The 9,650-nt window shown below is 37.2% G+C and overlaps 1 long non-coding RNA gene across 1 annotated transcript; it reads left to right on the top strand.

Annotated features, from left to right (window-relative positions):
* The first annotated feature begins 4,724 nt into the window (after positions 1–4,724).
* Positions 4,725–8,201, top strand: LOC140646883 (uncharacterized). The gene is made up of 3 exons (XR_012040591.1): positions 4,725–5,113; positions 6,013–6,078; positions 7,468–8,201. It is a non-coding gene; the product is annotated as an uncharacterized lncRNA (long non-coding RNA).
* The last annotated feature ends 1,449 nt before the right edge of the window (positions 8,202–9,650 follow it).

The raw sequence follows: 9,650 nt of genomic DNA, 5'->3' as shown, positions 1-9,650 counted from the left end.
GAATATTATTGCAGAATTTGGGATCTTGTTAGTATAAGCAGCAAAATATTAGTGGAAGTCCTTTTTGGCTCCAAGAAGAGATTAGAAAAAATGTGAGGTAATGGGGAGAAGTGTGCCACATCCTTATTTTCAACAAAAATACTGCTTAGAGAAAAATTTTTGTATGTTAAAGTTTTAAATGTAAATTAATATTTTTTTTGAATGTCCATATTTTTAAAAGGTCTGCCTAGATACCTCATAGGTTCTTTGTGGAGCACGTAATATTTTCGAAATGAAGTATACTACGTCTATTAACAATAAGTGTTGGACAGATCAGAGCTTTATTTTGCCAGTCTTCCACTATTTAGTTTGTAAGAATTATATGTTTGTCACTAAGAAAGCTCAAAGGCTGCTTGCCGCCTTTTTTGTTTGTTTTGGTTTTGGTTTGATTTTGGTGGGACACAGACATTCAGAATTGGTGGGGTTCCTGTCCTTTCCTGCCGCCTCTCCCACCATGCACTTACATGCACAGTGTGGTGTTGAAGAGAATACAGAATGGCAGAGGAGAATTTGGTACATTGTTTCTCATACCTTGAGGATGTAATTTAACATCACAAAGTTGTCAGTGTCCCAATAGGTAAAGAAGAATAAATTATATACACCTAATTTCTAACTAAATAGTACTAATGCTAAGTACAAAAAATTGTTAATGTAAATAAGTAAATATGAGGAAACAGAGCTCAGAATCTTATGGCTCCCAGGTCTAAACTTAATCCACGAGATCATGTGGCTTTTAAGGAAGTACCTCTTCCACTTAAGTCGCTGAAAATGTGGGTGTTCAGACACTCTAAATTTCAGGCTTTGTAGGAATAATCCCTTAATAATCTGACCTATTTTGATGATGAATATTTTAAAATAGTGGTGGCTTATTAGTAAGGATTTCAGAAAGGCATGATTTGAAATAGGTGTCAACTCTAATTTAAACAAGTAATTGAAGAAAATTTACAGCATTAATGTAGACTTAAATTGATAGTAGCCATTGAAATTTCATGTTTTTCTTGAGCTTATAGACAGAAGAGAAGAACTCATGTTCAGAACATGTACTCATGTACTGTACAATGAGAATAAAATCTGTTAAAATGTTTTACCTTTTTAATGGTTGCTTTTAGTGGTTTGAGACACTTAAAGCTTGGGAACAATTCTTTGAGTGTTTTTCACTAGATAATTAGTAATTGTCAGATTCAGTAAAATCAGTAATTACTAATAGGAAATGCTTAACTGATTGTCATTGCCCACGGTATTAAAAATTTTAGTCTTTGGATGAGATCTGAACAGAAGCTTGAAAATTATGTGTATTAATCTAAATATGGGAGACTATGTATTGATTGGAAATGTCTTTATGGTAAGAACTATGTACACTATCTCAGATACAGTGAACATACATTGCAACAACAGACTATACTTAGGGGAGTGTATGCAGCTTGAATCCCAGAGAAAATACTTTGTTTTGTGCCTGAAGCAGTATACCCTGAGAACATAAATGAGATCCTTTATGTCTGAGATGCATTCAGTATGCATATTATCAGCCCTCTGATCCAAAGCACATAACCAATGTCCTTGATTCGTATAAATGTACTGAATGCCCTGAGGAGCTGTGTGGGTTTGAAACATCTGACAGTTGTTTGTGAGGTGGCACGAGTTCAAGTACCTTTCTTAGCAGCAAGGAGGGGGAGACACTTCTGCTAGGGTTTTCAAGTGAATTTTTCATCCTTCATTTACCAAAGTTGAGAAAGCAAGTTGTTTAAAATGGGGTGTCTCTCCATTAGTATGGTAAGTGCTCCACTATGTCTGTCTTCTTGTATGAGAGAAACAGAGAATAAAAAGAAATCTTATGTACAGTTTAGTTGAATCTTGGCCCAACAGAAGGCAACAGAAATTTAACCCTTGACTTTAGTTTTACTAGGCTGGCTGTTAGCCAAGCTGTATGTATACTACTGAGTCATTACTCTTGCTGTTGCAAAGTTTAACGTCTAATTTTTAACTTTGAATTTTCCTTAACATAATTCTGTAGAAAAGAGGTTACTATCTTCAATGTTATTTTCTTTGGTATTAGGTTTTCTTTTCTGTGATAAAAAGAAGAAAAGTTTCTGATAATTTTTTTTTTTAATCAGTGTTACTTTAATTCTTTCTTTCTTTTGGCAGTATTTCTCCTCATCTGTGTGTTGTGGTTTAATCCCAGCCAGCCACTAAGCACCACCCAGCCGCTCACTCACTCACCTCCGGTGGGATGGGGGAGAGAATCGGAAGGGTAAAAGTGAGAAAACCCATGGGTTGAGATAAAGACAGCTTAATAGGTAAAGCAAAAGCCGTGCATGCAAGCAAAGCAAACCAAGGAATTCATTCACTCCTTCCCATGGGCAGGCAGGTGTTCAGCCTTCTCCAGGAAAGCAGGGCTCCATCACATGTAACGGTTACTTGGGAAGACAAACTCCATCACTCCCAGTGTCCTCCCTTTCCTTCTTCTTCCCCAGCCTTATATATTGAGCATGACGTCATATGGTATGGCATAGCCCTGTGGTCAGTTGGGGTCAGCTGTCCCAGCCGTGTCCCCTCCCAACTTCTTGTGCACCTGGCAGAGCATGGGAAGCTGAAAAGTCCTTGATTTAGTATAAGCACTACTTAGCAACAACTAAAACATCCCTGTATTGTCAACACTGTTTTCAGCACAAATCCAAAGCATAGCCCCATGCTAGCTACTATAAAGAAAATTAACTCTGTCCCAGGCAAAACCAGCACACTGTGAAACAATAGTTCACTCACCTAAATCTTGAACCTTCTGTGAGGATGTTTATCTAGTTATAATAATTTCAGCATTCTTTTTTATTTTAGACGTGTGGTATATTTTGCCCTTGCCTGATACTTTCCTTATTGGGAAGATGGGGGATTGGCATGGTCAAGATAAAAAGGAAGGGAAAAAAGGGTAGGAGCTGTATGCAAATGAGTCAGTGCTGCTTCCTCCTTGATAGAGGAGCTAGGTGGAAAATTATTCATCAAAGGGGAAAAGCAAAAGAGCTTATTGGTCCCAGTTCATCTGGGAACTAACTCGTTTGGCTCTTGAAGCCATCCAAATCAGCAGTGACTAAACTAGCTACCATCAGTTAGACCATACCAGGAGACAGCAATAAGGATAAAGGAAAGCCACATGCCTGAAGGAACAGATGCAAGGTTTTTTGTTTGTTTGTTTGCTTTTTCCTTTGGGGAGGAAAGAGCCATGTTGTCCAGTCAGATTTTCCAGTTTCATAGAGTTAGAGAAACCAAAGCAATCAGGTACAAAGGTTTCTCATGCTTTGTTTCAACTCAGAGGTGTTGACTGTGGAGCATCTTAGCAAGTCAGTTTCTGTGCTGCCAGATAACTGTCAACCAGATCTAAGAGTTATTGTGCCAGACGAACCATGACTGCGGGCCTGATACTTGCTGAATTTTAGGAAGTGCCTTTTGATCCAGTAACTAGGTCTTTGCCCAGCTTACCTCATAAATTCACGAGGGATTCTAGTGTTTCCTGGCCATGGGTTGTAGAAAGCATTGTATTTGGGAACATATTCATATTAAAAAGCAAGCTGTAGCCTGATACTTTAATCAGTGTCATGTGTCTGTGTTGTTGTTTATATGAAGTAGTGAGAAGTCTTCACTGGTTGTCTATTATGTTGTCTGAATTGTGGTCCTCAAGGAATAATTTGATAACTAAGACTTAAAATACTTCACAACATTCCTTCAATTCTATAACACTTAATTTGTAACAACAGCAAATTTAATCTAATCTACTGTTATGCCACCTTTGTATAGACCTTCTGAAACTTCTCAGATTTTTTTTGTAATCCTCATCCAGTCTGGAGTTTGGAGCTAGTTAGTGCCTGTATTGGTCATTCAATTCAGTTCTGACAAAACAGGCAACTTCCTTGTAGCATATAAAATATTATTTGCTGGTGCTGAAGAAATGAAGACCCCAACTGAACAAAAAGAGACACTTCTTATGTCCACGGCCAACTCATGCTTTGCCAGGGAACAGCTTAGGTCCCATTGGTGCAGACTGCCCTGCACTGACAGCATTGATGCCAGCACGCTCTGGAATGGGCTACCCACAGTGCATGTTACGAGGAACAAACCGTATGGTGCTCAGCCACACACTGCTGTAGCACAGTAGGCATGCCTAGTCCCCCCTCTTGCCTGCTCCATGCATGATAATGTAAACACATCTTAAAAGGAAGCTATACCCCCTGCACACCTATAGAAACTATCTAGAATTTATGAACAAAGGCTTTCTGCTTTCTGCTGCTACTTGTGCTTCTGCTCCTTGGCAAATGATGGCAGAGAGACACTATGGGGAAATCTTATCCAGATGAATGGTTCCAGATGAGTACAATTTGAAGAAGAAGTTGTGCCTTTAAGGAGCTACTGCTCCTGTAGACCTTCAGTTCATGGTCCTTTGCCTCAGCTTTCTCTGAGTTTGAGTCATGAATCAGGTTACTGTTCTTGTAGATGGGGGATTTAGGGGAAGGGCAAATATTACCTGGTGAGGGGACTGTTAAGTCCTGCGTATCTGAAATAACTGTTGTTGGCAGCCATTCCCCCCTTCAAAGTCTTCTGCTGAAATCTGTTGGACATACTTTGGGACAAGCTCACAAAGACTGAGGTGCTTGTTTCTGTGGAGTGAGGCAGCACCAGACTCCTAATCAGTTAGACATCAATCTGAGATGGATCCATGGTAAGTCTTCCAGATATAGAGACCTGCAGTGCTGTGCTGCAGATCTGCTAACTGCCTCTCTCTGCACTCGTTATGTCCTCAAAGTCATCCTTAAATGCACAGAGGGCCACAGAGAGCATTCATAGCTCTGCATTATGCCTGTCACATGGTCTTACAATGACATCATTTGTAGCAGTTGACCATTATGTATTTGTCCGTAGGTATCGTGGCTGCTGCTGCAGGCTGCACACAATGCATGGTACCGAGCACTGCTTGCCAGACAGCACAGCCCAGGACCTCACAGACTTTCAGCTTGGTCCTGCACTACTGCAGTGTCATGGTGGGATGGCAGCCCTACAGAGAGCCCAGGCTTGCAGACAGCCCGGTAACTGAGTGAGTGCCAACACCAGGTCATGTGAGAGTCACTGCCACTTTACTAGCAAAATCTGTGTTGGGCAGCTGCCAACACAGCTTTGTTCTGGATTTTTAGCAGTATGCCTGGCTACTCTTGTGTCTAGCAGACCTGTTGTCTCCATAAAAAGTAATACATGAAGATATACATGACCATATAGTGCCACCTGCACATCCAGGTTATTTGGAGCCTAACAAATACCATATGGGCCTTTGCAGCCAGAGTGGCAGCTACTTGCAAGCACCACATACACCATATCAACAAGGTCTCCTACTAAATTCTTCTCGCATCCAGGGAAAGCAGAAACAAGAACACCTATCCTAAGCTCTCTTCTTACATTCTCAAAAGATACAATAAACCCCCCCAAAATAATACTTGAGGTCTCCAACAAACATCTCTCCTCACCATATCAAGCACACGCAATAACTTAGTAAAGCTCCCTGACCTAAAAAAGGAAAGTGAATCAGGAGTCTTGTATCCAGTTACATCCTTTGGCAAGACTGAGGTATTTTGGGCTGATACCTATCCTCAGATTTAAATGATATTATAGTCATTGAAGACAACTGTGTCTGTTGTGTCTTGTGAATTACTTTGTGCTAGTTTATCCCTGACAGTTATTAATTGTTTATGGTGCTGGAGCTCCCATATCTGGTAAGATTCTGGTGTAAGTAGGCTGCCTACCACAACAGGAAGTGCCGCAGATCCTCTGAAGTTTTATTATGTATATGTTTTCACCAGCCAAGAAAAGGGCTGAGTAGTCTCTAGCAAACTGTGATTTTGCTGGAGTTAGCAAAATGAAATCCAGTAAGTTGGTTTTTTCAACTAAATACTATAGTATGCTTTTCCACTGAATATTTGTAGCAAAAAAATTTCTTTTCAGTGCACATGAAGTTTATGTGAAATTTCTGACTCCAGAAGTGCAATGAACCGTTAGCAGTCTGATGATGTAAGTATTAATAACATTTATTTCTTAAGAGACCTCCCTCCTAAAGTTAGTATATTAACTACCTACATGTAGAAAAAACCCCTAATCTAAACCAGAACCAAACTAATATTAAAATAAGCAAGCAATTACTTTCTTATTAACACCACATAGACCGAGACTATATATGAATCCAAATGAATCTAAATCAAAGCTATTTATTTAACACTAAAGGCCTATGCTAAATATAAATTTCACGAATGTTGCCATATACCTGTCTTATGGATAGATGGGACAGAGTCAGAAACAATATATTTGAGAGTGAATGTATATAGGAATATATGAAATAAGTATTCAGAGAAAAAAAATGACATAAATGGAAACATCTCACTAGATTTTACTGATTTTTGTTATTTATAAATTTTACATCTATTTTTAATTAATTCTAACCTTATATATCTTCTTTGCAAGAACTTCTTTCCCAAAAACTTCTAGGGAAACCAAAGTTATTTCTGCAAGCTTTCTAATTTGTAGACCGTTTTTTACAGATATTACTATAATCTTATTAATAATTTGTAAGCCAAATATATTGTAATTGTGTTTGTAATAGCATGTGATATTTTCTTTTGTATTCAGTCTCCCATGATCTTTATTATGTAAGAACATATTATCATTGCTGAACAGTTAGTTTGAATAAGAAAGTATATAAGAACAACATACATTCGATTTTTAATATTTATTAAATAGTATTGAATTTGTATTTTTATTGTCAAAAGTTACATGATATAATCTTTTAAAAGAATCCTGAAGAAACTACTCATTCCATCTTGATGCAGCTAGGAAGAACATAAGAGGGAATTTCTCACAGTACAGCAATGTATCTGCCTTCCCACTATATTTTTCAAATTTTTTAAAAAATTGAAAGCCAAAGCATATTTTCTGAAATCAAAGAGGGATTTAAATAACCAAAGCATAGTTACCAGAATTAGAATCCTGGTTCACACCAGAAAATGTGCTGGGATCTTTCATTCACATATTTAGGGTTAACTTGGTCATTCAAAGTATAGGACATATAGACACTGGGAGAATTTGGATACATTCTGGCTTCTGGGACTTTATCTTGGTTGCTTCATATCTCATAATGGTAAAACAATTAAATCAAATTGACATAGGTAGGAAAAGTAAAGCGTGAAAACTGCTCATGCTACTAAGACTTGAAGAACTGGGTTCACATTTTACAATTTTCTTCAAGAAAGACTTTCATACTCCAGTGTACAAATGTCCAGGATAGCGCTTTCTAGTACTGCGTATCATCATGTAACTTTATTTAAAATAAACCCTGAATTGAAAAATACAGATTCTAAAGTAAACACATAGATATGGTTTTGTCTTTCTTCCGTTCTTTTTTTACAGTTGTACAGAATTAGCTTGGAAAGAGGTTTTACATTTCTTGACTTTTGGTATCATTTTTCATTTGCATCTTGCTGCTTGATGGCTCCACTTGATGGGTACAGTATGACAACAGGTAATAGATACAATAACAGTAAAACAGTCATCATTACTGCTGGGACTAGAAACACCCATCATTGCTTTTTTTAGCTTTCCTCAGCTGGAAAGTTTTGACATCTGCTGGTGTGGGACATAGCTGAACAGCTGTCAGCAGTGGGGTAGCTGCTTTCAGCAGCAGTTGGCGGGATGGCAGGGTGCCAGCTTGTACCATCTGTGCGCCTGACATTTCATTCTAATTAACAGTAGGGTTAATTGTTCTGGCAGGCTCAAATGTAGTGTCTAACATTACCCAAGGGAAACATGTACAAGTGCAGGAGTGGCAGGGAGCTGGGGACAGCGTTGCTAACAAACCTATTGAGGGAGAATGGTTAACAACTACTGATGATTTTACTAGCTGGCCACATGCAATAAGGCTGAGGTATTTTTTTATTCTGATGAATTATGCCAAGCCTGTAATGATGTAGAAGAAATCAAGCTTTGAAAGGCTGAGACTGCTGCCTTGGGGCAATTGAGAGGGAACAATTTGCATGTTATTACTGCATATTCATACCTAATTGTGTTAGGCTTTGCTAATAGAGCAGAATGACAGTATGAAAAATCGAGCAACTGCTTTATAGCCAACAAAGCTAGTGTTTTTTCCCTACACTGTGAGTGCTGAATGATCATTTAGACATTTAGTTGTTCAATATGACAAGTCTACCATTTGTTAGCTTGACATATAGTAATTTATAAAGGAGTATTCTAATTTTACTTTTAGTTTATTCTCATTTTATACAGTATTCACGGTAGCAATTTGAATGGGGATATTCATAGCTATTGTGAGTAGTTGTGATTCAAATAAAACTATTTTGTATGAAGTATTTCTATTGTTTTATGATGTATTAATTTTAATGTTTAAATAGCTTTTTCAGATGTTAATATAACATAAACGAGAAGTTGATGAGAAATCTCTATTATGATCACATTGCTACGTACTGATTTAGCTAATGTTTTTACATTTCCATTAAGACCCCTATTTCTAGAGTGTTGGAGTTGTAGATTGGTTTAAGAAGTTGTCAAGTAACACCATACCAGGTCCATGGATTCTAAATCCAAAAATAGTGATATACTCAATTTAGGCTGAGTGACAATCCAGCATGTAGGTGTAAATATCTCAACACATCAAATAGAATGCATTTTTGTCATATATATTCATGCAACAATACAAAAACAGACCTGCCTCTTCAGGAGAATTGTACCTCAGTTTCAGTTTCACTGTAAGTTATTAATGGTTTACTCTTCCAAATGTATAGAATCTAATTTTTTATTCCTTTCTTTCACACTGTTCCATAGACATGACTAATACTCTAGAAAACATTACCATAGATCACATACATTAAAGTCTTAGCAGTCTCTGAAAATCTTGAAATTAACTAGCTTAATTTTTAAAAGTACTAAAAGAGTTGATAGTGATAACAGACATGATATAAAACTCATGAAGGAAGGCCATAAATAAGATTTTCAATAGCTCTTAAGTAATTTTGGAATCTAAATTACTTGACGTGTAGCAGGCCTAAACTGCACGGTAAACTGATGGTAAACTTTTCTCAGAGGGAAGTGCCCTTAGTTCATTAATGCATTGATTAATCTCAGAAACAGTAGATGAGATTGTCAAAACTTGGACACAACAGAGGGTATTAGAAGAAACTGATGTGGAGTTTCAGTTTGTGTGCTTTATTGTTGTAAAATTAAAAGAAAATTTTAATATGCTGGGTGAAACTTGAGAGTCAAACCTTCTTTATATTATTTGGTAATTGTTGACTGATGTATAAATCTGGTTATACAAATGTAATATTTTCTTCATGGAGGAACATTGTAGTGTTGGTAGTTTATACTTGGTTTTGTATGTAGTCAGTAGAAACATTTGTACTCCATCATCTATTTTGTTTATATGCAAAATATTTCCAACATATAATGAAGTTATTTCAATAATATTTATTTTTATGACTAGTACTGATATGTTTTATGCAAAGTATTTAAATACTGCAGTCTGTGCAACTGAATATAATCTTCCAGTAGATCACTACATACTTGAAGTGCATGCAATA

Source organism: Ciconia boyciana, chromosome 2 (genome assembly GCF_034638445.1).
Source record: "Ciconia boyciana chromosome 2, ASM3463844v1, whole genome shotgun sequence".
Taxonomy (NCBI): domain Eukaryota; kingdom Metazoa; phylum Chordata; class Aves; order Ciconiiformes; family Ciconiidae; genus Ciconia; species Ciconia boyciana.
The sequence above is the reverse complement of the archived record's forward strand: the minus strand, read 5'-3'. Positions and strand labels throughout refer to the sequence as shown.